Raw genomic sequence first — 17464 nt, forward strand, 5'->3', positions numbered from 1 at the left:
GGGGCCAAAATTATTGCGTGCCATAACTTCCCATAGAAATTTCCAGGTGACACGATCGAAAGCTTTCTCAGCATCCAGTAAAATCATAGACATTCGCTCCCCCTTAGCTGTCATGACGTCAAATAAGGCAATTGCCCTACGGATGTGTTCAGTGGTTCCCTTTCCAGGGATAAAACCATGTTGCCATGGGGAGGCGAGCTGTTCTATGACCCCACTGAGCCTGAGTGCTAGGACTTTTGCATATAATTTAGAATCCGAATTAATAAGGGATATAGGGGGATATGATGTGAGGAGCTCTGGGGATTTTCCCTTTTTTGGAAAGACGATTATATTAGCTTCCGACCAAGAAGTTGGAGGTACACCATTATATTGTATTACAAGAAATAAATCATGTAGGATCAGTAGTAACTGATGGCTAAGTATCTTAAATAGCTCAATCGGTATTTTGTCTGGACCTGCTGCTTTGCCAGAAGCTAATAATGATAATGCGGTCCTGACTTCTGCAATTGTTATTTCTTTTTCAAGGTCCTCCCTTGTATCAGTGTCCAATGTTTCCATAGCCTCGGGGTTACTAAGAAAATTATTTATAAAAGCTTCTATTTCTTTATCTGATCTATTAATATCCTCTGTGTATAATTTCTGGTAATACCCTTGAAACTGGGAATTGATTCCAGCTGGGTGAGTAAATGTCTGTCCATTTTCTATTATAGTAGCTATGTCCCTTTTTGTAATTTTCTGGCGCGTACTAAGTGCCAGTTGTCTGCCCACTTTCTCTCCGCTTTCATACACTTGTTTCCTATGTGATTGATATGTCTCAGCAGCTTTCTGACTGAGTTTAGAGTTTAATTCAGACTTTAGTATAGCTATCTGCATCATCACCTGGCTTATATCTTGTCTTAGCCTAATTTTACTGATATGCTCTTCTTCGACTTTAGCTAGAGCTGTTATTTTCACTCCAAATTCTTGTTTTTCCCCATTCCTAATTTTAGTTTGATACTTAATAGTTTCTCCCCTTAAAGCGGCTTTATAAGTATCCCAAACAATATTCCTTGAAGCACTAAATCGATTCATGCTAAAAAATTCTTCAGTCCAGGCTTTAATAAAATCAATATATTCTTGGTTGCATAGTAATTTCCTATCGAAAGACCATGTAGTTTTTTGACTATAATTAGTTTGGTAATTAATTGATAATACTAAGGGATTATGATCTGATAGTGTTTTCGGAAGTTTCTTTATTTGCGAAGAGGAAGTTAAATCTTTCGATGTAAAAATGTAATCTATCCGTACATATTTTTGATGGGGATGTGAGTAATACGTGTAGCCAGAGTCTGCTGGGTTATTTTGCATCCAAATATCAGTCAGCCCTAGGCTACAAATTAAATTACTAATAGCCTGATAAACCTTTGGTTTCCGACCACTATATTTTAATCCAGTTACCTGCGGCGACAAGGATGGTATTAAAGAAATGTTCAGATCGCCGCAGAAAATTAATGGCCCTTGCCAAATGGCTAACTCTGTTTCCAATTTTTGAAAAGTTATAGGATCATCCTGGTTGGATCCATACACAGTGCATATCGTAATTCCGTTAGCTAATTTGGCAATTGCCCATCTTCCATATGGATCTGATGCACAGCGTATTCCTTGTCCATGACAACTCTTGGCCAATATTGCAACCCCCCTTATATTTGTCGTTTGAGTTGAAGCTACTATCAGATGGTATCCCCTCAGTCTTAATAATGCTCTTTTGTTCCATGGAATATGGGTTTCCTGTAGACATAAAATGTCTACGGGGTATAGTTTTAATAATTCTTCAAGTCGTACTCTTTTATCTCCAGTCAATAATCCTCCTATATTCCAGGTTTGTATATTAAGCTTTCCCATTATTGATATGGTAGTTTTGTCGATTAGTGTTGCTCAAATCATATTCCATATACATACCCTGCTTTATGTTTTCCAAAATTAACTCTGTTCCTGCTATTATGCCTGATTTTTTTCCCCTTTTTCCCATTTTCCCCTTCCCTTCCCCTCTCCCTCTGCGTCGTCCCTCCCTCTTGCCCACCCCTTCTCCGCTTCCTCCCTTCTTGCTGAGGCTTTCAGACTCACCCAGAGTCTGTGTGTGATGAAGTTGCTGCACTTCTACTGAGCTACCAATATAACATAAAAGAGCAGAAAGGAAAATAAAACAAAGTATTCTTACAAGGATTCTACATCACATTCAAGTATAACATATTATATCATATTATTTCTCAAAAAAAGAAAAAAAAAAAAAAAAAAGAAAAACCTTTATATCATACATCCTTAGGTTACACATTTCCTATTCTTATATACTATCTCCCCAAAGAGAAGCATCTTTACTTCACACGTCTTTAATTCACCCGTCAAAAGCTAATGTCAAAACACCAAAATGGAGGCATTCTCCCTATCAATTGTTAGAGTGTTATAACCCGAGTGAGTTAGATTCTACGACATTTCGTCTAAATATGCTTTTGCCTTTATCTCTGACTGAAAAAACTTAGTCTGACCATGGTGGACAACCTTGAGAGTCGCCGGGTTGTTCAAATAGGCCTGAGCACCCTTCTCTTGAAATGATTTAATAAGCATTCGCAACCTCCATCGTCTTTCGACGGTTGCATGGCAAAAATCAGGTCTCACAAAGAAAGAAAAACCATTACAAGTTATCTTCCGGTCTGGTCTTGCTTTATCTGCTATCGCCTGTCTTAGTAAAAAATTACCAAAGTACACTAAAACAGCTCTTGGATATGGTCCTGGTTTCGATGGAAGATTAAAAGGGAAACGATGTACCCTTTGGATTTCAGCTTCCCAATTCCAGCTCTGTAGTTCAGGCATTGCTTCACTAAAAAGTTTAATAATGTAAGCTCGTATGTTCTCTCCCTCAACTTTCTCTGGAATTCCCAGGATGCGAAGATTATTGCGGCGTTGCCTATTTTCAAATTCCTCGAGCTTCCATTTGATATCCACCAGTTCTGTTTCCTGTAATTTAATTTTCTCACAGTTTTCGGAAGAATCTATCTCTACTGCCATTACCCTTTGTTCCATCTCAGTTACCCGCTCTCCAATCCTTGTGCATGTCTTGGATAATTTCTTTACAACCCCCTGCATTTTACGCAAGGCTATGCGAGATCTTTTGCTATCCTGGGCCGTCTCTTCTCTGTGAGCTGCTATAGCCTGGAGGATGGTCTCTAGTGCAGAGGGGGTTACTTCTGAATCACCTGGGATGTCTGATGCAGAAGCCTTATTATATTCCAGTTGGTCTGCTGTTACTTTCTTTAACATAGGTTTTGTATTACCTTTGGACTTAGTTTTCACAGTGTTTGAAATCTGTCTCCCCTCATCATAACTGTCTTCTGAGGAATATATATTTATTTCTGATTCATCTTCAGACAATTCAAAGCTCTCAGACCATTCTCCTAAATTGTCAGCTCCAACCTCTTCAGTATCATCGGAAAAAGAATAGAACTCCGTGAGGTCTTTTTCCCCTTCTTGCAACTGTCCCGGTTGTGTAAGGAGTTGTAAAGTGTTATTTGAAATCGGTTCATTGATCTCTTTATTTGCACTTGGTGCACTAGATATCTCCTCCGCAGTAGTAGTTGTTTTATCTAGCGCTGGAGTTGTCACTATTACGTTAGGTACAATCCGGTTATTATTTATTATAGGAGGAGACTCCTCAGACACAGAGTTAGTCAGTTCATTTTGCATTCCTAGAATATTACCCCCAGGCCCCGAGAATGACATTGCCCGGTCAGCCCCAACCTGCTTTTCTTCATCCAGTATTATTACTTTAGGCTGGTCAGTTGAGTTGCTTTTTAAAACCTCGTAATTTGTGATGTTATTTATATTGGGAATCTCCACATTCAGAGCATCGCTAATTGCTATGTTCTCAGGGTTTTCAGGGTTAATAGGAGTATTGGATATTCCCTCCTCAGGATCAGAAATGGCATTCTGTTGTCCCTCAGTTGCAAGACTCTGATCCCCATTTAGTATTGGAGTAGATACAGTCTCGGTTTCAAGATCAGCCTCTAATTGCGAATTATTCTGATTTGGGGTCTTTCTAAACATTAAGTCATGCACAGTTTTCCCTCCTACGCTGTTTATTCTTCTACGGGTCGCTAAAATTTCCTGTCTTGATGACCCCGAGGGAGAGCCAGTTGCAGTTACTTGTTTTTTAGATTTTGCCATCTTTACCTGTAGCTGGTCTTCATCTTCCATCAGCCCTTCTTGCTGCTGTCTCTCTGCCTCCTTTCGCAGCACCCTTGCCGCTTTTGCAATCCTGGCTCTGGTGGCTGCAGCTGAGGCACTTTTTGGCGGCATCACTGTGTCTTTCTCCCCTGGCGTCTTTCCTCGCAAAACCTTCCCCAAACACCAAGCAGAGCCACCCAGAGAGGAGCAGGCGTTTTGCCACGTTAATTCTTGGAGCTGACTCGGCTTCCGTAGAGCTGCTGCTGCTGTCTGTGTACACACTGTTTCCCTGGAAACGCCACCGCGCAAAGGAGCAGGGTTCCACCAGAGGGTGAGTGTATCGAGTATTTCGCAGCGTTTGAAGGTGTTCAGTACATTATAACAGTATCTCATTGTTAGTGTGTTGCCAAAGGAAGCTGCAACAGTATCTTACTTCCAATTTTAAAGTGTCAATTGTAAGTCAGTAGTCGGCGCTTTCCTTTTCACGGTGCCGGGAGCTTTCCCGCTTTCCCGCTAGAGCTTTCAACTTGCAACTGTATCTCGCTTTGGGCTGAAAAGTGTTAGTTACATTCCATTTCAACAAGCGGCGCTTTTCCTTTTCACGACGCCGGGAGCTTTCCCGCTTTCCCGCTAGAGCTTCCAACTTGCAACTGTATCTCACTCTCGGCTGAAAGTGTCAGTTACATTTCATTTCAACAAGCGGCGCTTTTCCTTTTCACGGCGCCCAAAGCTTTACCTGCTAGATCTTGCAACTGTATCTTGCAACTGTATCTCGCTCCCGGCTTTCTATTCCGATGTGTCAGTTACAATTCAGCAGGCGGCTTTCTTTTCATGGCGCTCAGGGTTTTTCCGCTATTAACCAGCTATTAACCAGCTAGGATATTGACACCCTTCTCCTCTCTAATGTCGTGCAAGCATTTCCTTGCATTTCCTTGCGCCCCATGTAGAACCCTTCTGCAGAGCGTTTCAGTTGATCCTCGTCATCAGTATCGGAGCTCAGTAGAGTGCTGCAATCAGCCTAGCGTCTAGGCCGCCATCTTGCCCCACTCGAAAAAGAAAATATCATACGTCTTATGAAGGAGCTTAAAGATTATGAAAAGATAGGGGGTATAAGGTTAATGAAAACAAAACTGAAGTTCTGGTATTAAACACAAGTATAGATTTCCTTCCGATTTATCTTCAGCCCCAAGCAGTGAAAAGGGACCTGATTAGATACTTAGGTATTTATGTGACCGGAGAATATGAAAAACTCTTTGCCTTGAACTATATTGAAATGAAGAATAAAATAAGGAATCTGCTAGATCAATGGGGTTTGCTCCCATGGTCGTTATTTGGTAGAGTTTCAGTAGTCAAGAAGATTGTTTTGCCATTGCTTATATTTTTGTTTAGCAATATTCCAATTAAAGTTAATATTGCTTTTTTTAATGAACTCGAATCCATGTTAAGAGGTTTTATCTGGAATAAAAAGGCCTCAAGAGTCAAGCTTTCGGTGGTTCAACTTGCGGTTGATCAAGGTGGTTTGGCTCTCCCCCATTTTAAGACATATTATGAAGCAGCCTTTTTTGATATTATGTCAGGATTATTAAGGATTAGACAGACAAGAGATAACTTCTTTCTAGAAAAAATGATACAGGAAGCAGGTTCGCAAATTCCTATCTTTTTAAAAACTCCTAAACTCCCTAAAAAATCAAGATATAAGATATTAAAAGTGTATGCAGCGAGACTACTGCTCCTTTTTAAAAAAACATAGCTCTGATGGCTCTATGTATTTGAGCTTGCCTGAATGTGTCAAAATGGGTCTGAAGATATCCTTGAATCATCTGAAAGATTGGGAACTTTCCGGGTTTAGGGAATTAAGACATCTGTTTGTACAAAATAAGGTCATTAGCTGGCAGGAGATTTTAAACAGAATGAATAATTCCAGGCGACTTATGTTTTTTGAGTATTTACAAATGGTCTATTTTATTAGGAAAGAGATAGGTAGCTTGTTCATCTCTCCCACTGCCCTGATATCAGCTTGGTACAGGGATAAAAATAAAGGTATAGGATTTTGGTACAAAAAGCTCTACCTTGGTAGGTCCTCTCCTGTAATTGATAGACATCTAGAGAAAATATGCCTCTTGTCACAGTGTGTTCTTACAGTTAAGGATTGGGAGCTATTGTGCCATCTGGGCAATAAAGCACTTCGGGCAGCTAATTACAAAAGAATGTCTTTTTTATCACGCTGGCTTGCGTATTATACCCCGGAAGCCCTGGAGAGAATGTTCCCGGAAGTTGTGAATAAGTGTTTTAGATGTAAAGCTATGGGTCAGGGAGGATGGTGTCATATCTTCTTCTCCTGCCCGAAGTTGGAATCTGTTTGGAAGGGGATATTCGCAGATATGGAGTTGGCAATTGGCAAAGTATTTTTGCCAGAAGCAGAGGCAGCCCTGTTTGGCATATGTGAAGAGAGGAGCAGGTTTGACAAAACAGAAGAAGTATTTATTTTTATTTCTTGTGTAGTTGTACGGTCTTTAATCCTTCAAAATTGGAAATCAGTGGTGATTCCATCACAGATACAATGGTTCAATAAAATGAGAAGAACATGTTATTTCGAAAGAGCTTACGCAGGTAGGGTGGGAGCCATTGCAAGATTTGAAAGAAATTGGAAATATTTTGAGAATCTGGAATTGTTGAAAGGAAGATTATAAGGAGGGAGAAGGGAATGTGAACTTCTAGCACTTTTTTTTGTAATAATACTGCTTTATAATAGCTGTTTTTGCACTTTATTTCACTAAGCACTTTAAAAATTGCACTTTATTGGATTTTATCTTCTCTGGCAGTTGCACTTTATTGTAGTTTTTGCACTTATATGCAGCGATATTGTTCACTAAAAATTGCGGTTTTTAGCACAAGGACTTTGTAAGTTTTTATAACGGTCTCTTTCCCCTCTAAATCCTCTGTTTTTATTCCAGTTTTATCTCTTGTAAATCTGTCTGAAAATGTTCTGTCTGTTACAAACCAGATATGTATAATGTCTTTGTTTTCAATTCTGTACCAATGATTTCATGATTTCCTACTGCTTTGTTCAATAAAAATGTTTTTAAAAAAATAAATAAAATTGTCCTCCCAAGCCTCCCTATCTCTCATACACAATGTGCTTTTCACTAACTATGAGATCATGTGAACACACCTAGAAAGAAGAGGAAATCTGTCAACCCAAGCAATTTTCATGCTGAATGGTGAACATTAGAGTCCAAATGCTTAAGCCCTTTGGTCACCTTAGCTTAACAAAACACTTCAGTATACATTTACATACATGGTTATAGATACACACACAGTGTAACAAATAAATGATTAGATACGTGTGTATGTGATGTCAACACAATTACTCAAACTACATAATTGCAGAGATATATTAAAATTGCAATTTGGTATCTCTATAAGAAAATATTTGTATGTACACTCATGTAAATGTCTGCACTACACACCAAATGCACCTTCAGTATTTCAATCAAGTGCACCCCCTTGTGTTAATGATATTGCAACACACAAATATATAATACTACATGCACGTGTATATGACAGATTCGTGATATGAAAGGGTGGAGCCAAAACATGACAGAATTACTATTCTTTACAATTTGTAATCTGCCCCATATGTGGTTTCATGCCTTAAAGAAAAATGTGCAGTCACAAAAAACACAAAAAGTATCTTCTTTCTAATATTCTAAACATTCTATCTCAAAGGTACAGTTTTTTAAAAGACAGGTTAGATGAATCTACAGAGATAGATATTCTATGTCATGTGTGAACAAGTAATAGTTAGCCAAGAGAGACACTGGCAGCCTAGTTCACAAAGGTAAACCTACACTATTGTGTACGTTTATGTTTGTTTCAGTATCCACATACTCTGATTTAATGGGAATTTTACCACTGCAGTCTGTGAGGAGAACTCTGAACATAAAAGGATACAACATGCCTCACGTTTTACATGTGGTGTCTCCACCCTGAATGCAGAGAAGCTGCAGTTGTTTACTTACTATTAAATGGGTATTTGTGAATACCAAAATAAATGCAAATGTAAACAATAATGTAAGAGTACTTTTGTGACTCAGGCCCTGGGAATGTGTGTGACCACCTGTAATATTATAACAACCTTATGAGGAAATCTTAAAATCACTAGTACAAGATAAAGTGTTGATTCTGGGCAATTTCAATTACTCTTTCAGACCTAAAAATGTGTGATATACTATTAATCTTAAAGTAACTTAGACAATGTAATTGTTAATAAAATGTTAAAAAAAAGTATAAAGGGAATCTGCCTAAAGATAAAATGTGACCACTAATTAAAACTTCACACAACATTCGAGAAGCCCACATCAGGTGTCTCAGTTCTTTCCCACTTTCTCACAGTAAAACTTAGCTGTGTCATCCGATACTCTTTCTCTTGGTCTGAACATCAGACTGTCTTGCATTCCTCCCATCTCCATGTTTCGGGGTCCTCCCTTTATTCGTTAGTGCCGATCATCCGTTGTCAAAAATTGTCCTCCCATCAGGATCCTCAGACCGGTTGTTGCTGCCCTGATGCGCTGACTCCGTTTTTTTATATATCTCTCTGCCGCAGCATGCCTCGTTTTCTCTGCCCCACTAGTAGCGGAAAGTTGATGCAGACGCAAGACTTAAGACGGATGGGTTGCTAATCTTTTTCGCATTCTTGTGTACCGCTTGGTTTGGTGCTGTGCAATGGGCTGCAGAAAATAAACTGCTGGGGCTGGTTCGGTGCTCCGCCTTGGCGATATTTCAGCTCGAGTTAAAGTGCTCCAAACCACTGGGGGCAGGAAGTAGCAGCTTTTCTAAGTGGCTTTTTTCACACTTGCACTGTCAATACAGTTGCCGGCACTGCTGGATTGCTCTGCTGGGGTAAAATTAGAACATTGGCGACAGATCAGCAAGTCCCAGCCTTTCATCATCACTGAGACTCCGCATCAAGATATTTTTGGGAGTTGGATCTTAATATATATATTTTCTGAAATGTTTAATCTTGTTGGTAAAAGTACAGAAAAAAAAAGAAGTTTTCTGGAGCACAGGGGGGAGAGAGCAGTTTAAAGAAAAAAGGGGCTATAATGGGCAAACTGCAGAAGGAGGGGGAGGATCCCATAAAACTGAATAAAACAGAATTGGCTCCTCGTTTGAACACTAAATCACGCCTCGCCCAAGCCAGGAAAGCTGCTCAGAAAGCACCCAAAAATAAAGAGAAAGACAGAAATAAAGAGAAAAACAAAGATGAAAATTCCGCAGAAGATACTTTTCCTGAATCTTCCGATGACAATGGGCATCTTTCATCCTCCTCTTTAAATGGCACAGAGCCTAAGAAATTAGCCACGGCAACCTTAAATAAATCTCTATCCCCTAAGTTAGCATCACCGATGGTTACTTCTCTTCCTTCAGTCTCAGAGTCTGCATCCCCCGACGTAGAAGGGAAGAATTTGAATGAATCTGGTGGTATGGGAAGTAAGGAAAGGAAGGATTATCCTCTTTTCGCGAACAAAACTACTCCAAAATCGTCCATCCACCCGGCTCCAACGGCTCCTGCTTCCCAGGAGGGGTCAGTTTCTATTGTGTCATTGAAGGACTCTGGTTCATCGGTTTCATCTTTGACGCAGCCCCTTGATCAGAGTCAAGAGTCTTTACTCTCATCTCCAGTACAATCTTAACAAACTGTGTCAGATGAGTTCATAGCTAAGGGTTCATCAGGCCAGATCTCCTCTCAAAACCTGAGAATGCAAGATAGTGCTCAGATACCAACAGAAGAGGAGGCGCAACTGAACAGCAACAAAAGTCCAAAAGCTATGAACATAGACCCTGAGGTGGATGAAACAAATCTATCTGGGACAGAAGTTAGATACCAAATGGATATTCGCGAGATGCTGAATCTAATTCTGGACGAAATACGCGAGATAAAGCATAACCAACAAGTAGAGATAGCTACTCTTCATTCCAGAATGGATACATTTGAAGAATCGATGTTGGCATTTCCCAATAGACTGCAAGAGGCGGAGACTAGGATCTGAGTCCTTGAAGATAAGGTGAATTTGGTTATGGATGAAACCAGGGAGTCAGTCAAGAAGAAGGGCACGCTGGAGCACAAACTTGAAGAACTTGAAAACCACTCGAGAAGGTTGAATCTAAGAATAGTAGGGGTTCCGGAGGGAGGGGAGGGCTCCGACACTATCCAGTGGGTCTCCTCCTTTATTCATCAAGAAGTTCTTCCAGGGTTTAAGGGTGATTTGACAATTACAAGTGCTCATTGAGTTCCAGTGCAACGTTTCGCAAATTCCCCATTTCCTAGAAAGATACTCCTTAATTTTGCTGATTTTAGGAATAAAGAAAAGATTTTGTCCAAGGCCTATCAACAACGGCAGTTCCCAGTGTCAGAAACAGTAAAATGTAGGATTTTCTCAGATATGACTGCGGTGGCTGTAAAAAGGCGCAAGGAGTTTGTTAAGATCCTACATTTGTTAAAGGCCAATGGCGCCCAAGCATTGATTGCTCAGCAATCAAAATTGAAGGGCTTGGTCAAAGGGAAGTTCTATATGTTCTCTCACATTGAAGATGCACAATCCCTCCTTAAAGAGATCTCTTCTGGATCTAATGTTTGAAAATGGGGAAAATGGGGAAAAATGTTTTCTCTTATAGGTATTTCTGATCGAACCAAATAATTTGAAATGAAGGGGGCGGTCCAGGGTTAACAGGTCGCATTAGGGTGTAGCAAGAAGACACCCAAAGAAGAAAGAAGAGGAAGGAATGTGGGCTGCGTGGAAGGGGAGGGGGGCTCCACATTCAGGGGGGGCAAGGGTGGGGGGGGTAAATGCAGTAAAAAGGAACAAGTGCAGTAGGTTCTGTAGTTTGATTTTTATCACTGGTTGGTACGGAATATGTAGAAGAATCTACAAGATTCTAGATGAAATATAGTACATACGGTATCCTGTCCATAAATGCGAATGGTTTGCTTAATAAGCGGAAATATGGAGCTTTACTGAAATGGGTAATAACTTTTAATCCACAGGTGGTCTTTTTCCAAGAGACGCATCTGAAGACGAATACCCCGAAGTTGTTTTTGCCGAGATATTTTTCTCATGGGTTCTTCTCCTCAGCAGTGATTGCCCAAAGGGGAGTTGCGGTTTATTTAGCAAGAAACCTTCACTGGGAAATCCTTCAGGTTCAAAGAGATTCTAGAGGTAGATGGCTTTGGGTTGTAGCAAAGCTGTTGGGGAAAATTTTTAATTTTGTGAACTATTATGGCCCCATCCTCGATGATATTTAAGGCTTGTTGGAAATTAGTGAGGTTTTAAGGGGTACCCAGGGCAAATTATATTAGGAGACTTCAATTATCTCCAGGATTTGAGGAAGGACACTTCTAATAAGAACAAAAACCAAAGACAAAATGTATATTTGAAGCACTTCTATCAGAATACCAATTGCCGGATTCTTGGCGCTCATGGAATGTTGATAGGGAGGCATATACATGCTTTTCTGGCAGGTTTCAATAAGCATCCAGAATAGATTTTTTTCTGACTTCTAGATCACTTCAAATCACTAGAACTTTGATAGGATGTAACCCTTTTTCAGATCATGGGAGGGTCGAAGTTGAGTTTATGATAGGAGGAATGGAAGGGGAGCGACCCAGATGGCAGCTGGATCGAACCCTTCTCCAGAACAAGGATTGGGTTTCAGGGTTCAAAGAGTGGGTGATCACATTTTTTTAATGAACAAAAATTCAGCAGAACTTTTTTCTGTATGGGGTGCTTTTAAAGCAGCTGCTCGGGGGCAGATCATTGCATTTTCCAATAATAAGGTAAATGAGCATAAGCTCAAAATATCCGCTCTTCAGAGTACTGCCGAGAGGAAATATGCTCTAAAACTTAACCAACAGCCGAATCAATGGGATCAGGCTAAAGCTCTTTTATGGGTTTTTTTTTACCTTGGAAGAGATAAATAGTTCAAAGGCCTTTCAGCAAAGGGTCTACGGTGAGAGTCAATTGGCAGGGAAGCTTTTGGCTAATTCTATCAGAACAAAACAAGAGTCATCCGTCATTTTAAAAATTCAAGATCCTCAAGGTGGAGTAGAAACTCAGAGTGAAGGAATTGCTAAAATATTCCTGGATCATTATGAGAGAATTTACTCCACAGAATACCAGGTGGAGGATACAATGATTCAGGAATATTTTGCTAACCTAGAAATTCCCAAAATCTCAGATTTCCGAAGTAATCAAATTGGGGTCGAAATAAGCTCTATTGAGATTCACGACAGCATAAAGGCAACATCGGGAGCAAAGGCTTCCGGACAGGATGGGTTCCCTATCGAATTTTATAAGGTGTTCGCTAAGGAACTTGAAGAACCTCTTAAAAATGTATTTAACCACATTAGAGTCGGTGGAAAGGTCCCTCCAGAATTCAAAGAATCTACAATTATTAGCTTTGTTAAAAAAGATAAAAATCTGGAAGATGTGAATTCTTATAGACCGATCAGTCTTCTGAACTCTGATTACAAGTTACTGATGAAAATCTGGGCGGAAGATTTGTATTAGCAGCTCAGTAGGTAATACATCGATCAGACGGGTTTTATTGCGGGTCGGTATATGGCAGCTAATACAGAATTTCTGATACAGGCACTAGATTATTTTAACATAAATTCGATAGCTGCGTGTATTTTAATGATTAATGCAGAAAAGGCATTTGATCTAGATAATTGGTCTGCACTTTTTTTCTCTCTAGGTCAGTTTGGATTCCCTGTTTCAATTATACAAATGATAAATAATATCTATGAAGGCACATCAGCCCAGATAATTGTCAACGCTAAACAAGCTGGGAAGATTGAAATAAATTGGGGAACAAGGCAAGGTTGCCCATTGTCCCCCTTGCTTTTTACTTTTTTTATTGAACCTTTAGTGACAAAAATAAGGAATATTATTGTTATTTTACCCCCCATCGTCGGGATGTCTAAGCTAAAATTGTTCGCCGACGATATTATCCTTTATTTGGCTCCTGAAAAACAAAATATCATACGTCTTATGAAGGAGCTTAAAGATTATGAAAAGATAGGGGGTATAGGTTAATGAAAAAAAACCTGAAGTTCTGGTATTAAACACAAGTATAGATTTCCTTTGATTTATCTTCAGCCCCAAGCAGTAAAAAGGGACCTGATTAGATACTTAGGTATTTATGTGACCGGAGAATATGAAAAACTCTTTGCCTTGAACTATATTGAAATGAAGAATAAAATAAGAAATCTGCTAGATCAATGGGGTTTGCTCCCATTGGCGTTAATTGGTAGAGTGTCACTAGTCAAAATGATTGTTTTGCCATTGCTTATATTTTTGTTTAGCAATATTCCAATTAAAGTTAATATTGTTTTTTTTAATGAACACGAATCCATGTTGAGAGTTTTTATCTGGAATAAAAAGGCCTCAAGAGTCAAGCTTTCGGTGGTTCAACTTGCGGTTGATCAAGGTGGTTTGGCTCTCCCCCATTTTAAGACATATTATGAAGCAGCCTTTTTTGATATTGTGGCAGGATTATTAAGGATTAGACAGACAAGAGATAACTTCTTTCTAGAAAAAATGATACAGGAAGCAGGTTCGCAAATTCCTATCTTTTTAAAAACAGCTAAGCTCCCTAAAAAATCAAGATATAAGACATTAAAAGTGTATGCAGCGAAACTACTGCTCCTTTTTAAAAAACATAGCTCTGATGGCTCTATGTATTTGAACTTGCCTGAATGTGTGAAAATGGGTCTGAAGATATCCTTGAATCATCTGAAAGATTGGGAACTTTCCGGGTTTAGGGAATTAAGACATCTGTTTGTACAAAATAAGGTCATTAGCTGGCAGGAGATTTTAAACAGAATGAATAATTCCAGACGACTTATGTTTTTAGAGTATTTACAAATGGTCTATTTTATTAGGATAGAGATAGGTAGCTTGTTCATCTCTCCCACTGCCCTGATATCAGCTTTGTACGGGGATAAAAATAAAGGTATAGGATTTTGGTACAAAAAGCTCTACCTTGGTAGTTCCTCTCCTGTAATTGATAGACATCTAGAGAAAATATGCCTCTTGACACAGTGTGTTCTTACAGTTAAGGATTGGGAGCTATTGTTCCATCTGGGCAATAAAGCACTTCGGGCAGCTAATTACAAAAGAATGTCTTTTTTATCACGCTGGCTTGCGTATTATACCCCGGAAGCCCTGGAGAGAATGTTCCCGGAAGTTGTGAATAAGTGTTTTAGATGTAAAGCTATGGGTCAGGGAGGATGGTATAGCAAAAAAAAAAAGGGGGGTTGCTGAACTGTTCCTTTGGAAGAGAGGAATTTAGGTGTAACTGGCGTGACCGGAGGTGTAGATGTAACACCTTTGGGCATCCATTTTGTTGGATGTATTTGCCTCACACACCCATAAGGGCGTCATGCTTCATCATAGGCGTTGCTCCTCGTCGGGGAGGCTGTGCAATCCCCGACGGGCTCACCTCTGAGAGGGGCTCTTTGGCGGAGATCTTTTGTATCCAACTGCCTTATGGTGAAGTGCGGGTGTGTGGGAGGGGTAGCTAGTTGCCTAGAGGAGTGATTTAAAATGTAGCAGGGGGTGCCGGAAACCACTTTATTCTGGGGGTCCCCCTACTGCAATTAAAATGTGAATCTAGCTCGCTAGGTGTCAACAAGTAAGGTATAGTGACCCTAGATGAGACTAGAGGAAGGATTGTGTCATATCTTCTTCTCCTGCCCGAAGTTGGAATCTTTTTGGAAGGGGATATTCGCAGATATGGAGTTGGCAAATGGCAAAGTATTTTTGCCAGAAGCAGAGGCAGCCCTGTTTGGCATATGTGAAGAGAGGAGCAGGTTTGACAAAACAGAAGAAGTATTTATTTTTATTTCTTGTGTAGTTGTACGGTCTTTAATCCTTCAAAATTGGAAATCAGTGGTGATTCCATCACAGATACAATGGTTCAAAAAAATGAGAAGAACATGTTATTTCGAAAGAGCTTACGCAGGTAGGGTGGGAGCCATTGCAAGATTTGAAAGAAATTGGAAATATTTTGAGAATCTGGAATTGTTGAAAGGAAGATTATAAGGAGGGAGAAGGGAATGTGAACTTCTTGCACTTTTTTTGTAATATCACTGCTTTATAATAGCTGTTTTTGCACTTTATTTCACTAAGCACTTTAAAAATTGCACTTTTTTGGATTTTATCTTCTCTGGCAGTTGCATTTTATTGTAGTTTTTGCACTTATATGCAGTGATATTGTTCACTAAAAATTGCGTTTTTTTGCACAAGGACTTTGTAAGTTTTTATAACGGTCTCTTTCCCCTCTAAATCCTCTGTTTTTATTCCAGTTTTATCTCTTGTAAATTTGTCTGAAAATTTTCTGTCTGTTACAAACCAGATATGTATAATGTCTTTGTTTTTAATTCTGTACCAATGATTTCATGATTTCCTACTGCCTTGTTCAATAATTTTTTTTTTTTAAATAAATAAAATTGTCCTCCCAAGCCTCCCTATCTCTCATACACAATGTGCTTTTCACTAACTATGAGATCATGTGAACACACCTAGAAAGAAGAGGAAATCTGTCAACCCAAGCAATTTTCATGCTGAATGGTGAACATTAGAGTCCAAATGCTTAAGCCCTTTGGTCACCTTAGCTTAACAAAACACTTCAGTATACATTTAAATACATGGTTATAGATACACACACAGTGTAACAAACAAATGATTAGATACGTATGTATGTGATGTCAACACAATTACTCAAACTACATAGTTGCAGAGATATATTAAAATTGCAATTTGGTATCTCTATAAGAAAATATTTGTATGTACACTCATGTAAATGTCTGCACTACACACCAAATGCACCTTCAGTATTTCAATCAAGTGCACCCCCTTATGTTAATGATATTGCAACACACAAATATATAATACTACATGCACGTGTATATGACAGATTCGTGATATGAAAGGGTGGAGCCAAAACATGACAGAATTACTATTCTTTACAATTTGTAATCTGTCCCATATGTGGTTTCATGCCTTAAAGAAAAATGTGCAGTCACAAAAAACACAAAAAGTATCTTCTTTCTAATATTCTAAACATTCTATCTCAAAGGTACAGTTTTTTTAAAAGACAGGTTAGATGAATCTACAGAGATAGATTATTCTATGTCATGTGTGAACAAGTAATAGTTAGCCAAGAGAGACACTGGCAGCCTAGTTCACAAAGGTAAACCTTCACAATTGTGTACGTTTATGTTTGTTTCAGTATCCACATACTCTGATTTAATAGGAATTTTACTACTGCAGTCATTGAGGAGAACTCTGCACATAAAAGGATACAACATGCCTCACGTTTTACGTGTGGTGTCTCCACCCTGAATGCAGAGAAGCTGCAGTTGTTTACTTACTATTAAATGGGTATTTGTGAATACCAAAATAAATGCAAATGTACACAATAATGTAAAAGTACTTTTGTGACTCAGGCCCTGGGAATGTGTGTGACCACCTGTAATATTATAACAACCTGCTTTATGAGGAAATCTTAAAATCACTAGTACAAGATAAAGTGTTGATTCTGGGCAATTTCAATTACTCTTTCAAACCTAAAAATGTGTGATATACTCTTAATCTTAAAGTAACTAAGACAATGTAATTGTTAATAAAATGTTAGTACAGAATATCTTCATATGTAGAGAAGATACTATATAGGCCTTCATTACAAGTACTTTGGAGGAAGCCTTGGAGGACGGTGTGATAATTATAACATTCTATAGAAAATCTGATACTGCAGGGCTCGATATCTATTGGCTGTGATAAATAGCACATGTTAACATTTTTACCTGATGCAACTTTTGGTCTGTACTAAAATCTGTAGAGCCCTTTTATTTTACTGGTCATTTTTACCAGGTATTCTTGGAACTCTGGTGCTTCTGTAATGTGTTCTAATGCTTTTGTGCTAGAATTGTGCTACATAAATCTACAAAAACTGTTAGTGAGAAGATATTTAGAGTTTCCCTGTATTTTAACGAAACAGCCCCATGTGGGGTCCTTCTTCATTTCTGTGGCATGGATATCTTTAATGGGAGACAAGACCACTTTCTAAAACGTTTTGATGGCTCTACAAGTCCATCATACCTCGCTCACTGCACCTCTTGAGGACTCTACATAGAACCCAGCCATCACCTTCAAGCACACAACAGCTTTCAGATAACCTCATTCCCAAATCAGTCTGCCTG

The sequence above is a fragment of the Lissotriton vulgaris genome, chromosome 8 (assembly GCF_964263255.1).
Source record: "Lissotriton vulgaris chromosome 8, aLisVul1.2, whole genome shotgun sequence".
Lineage (NCBI taxonomy): Eukaryota > Metazoa > Chordata > Amphibia > Caudata > Salamandridae > Lissotriton > Lissotriton vulgaris.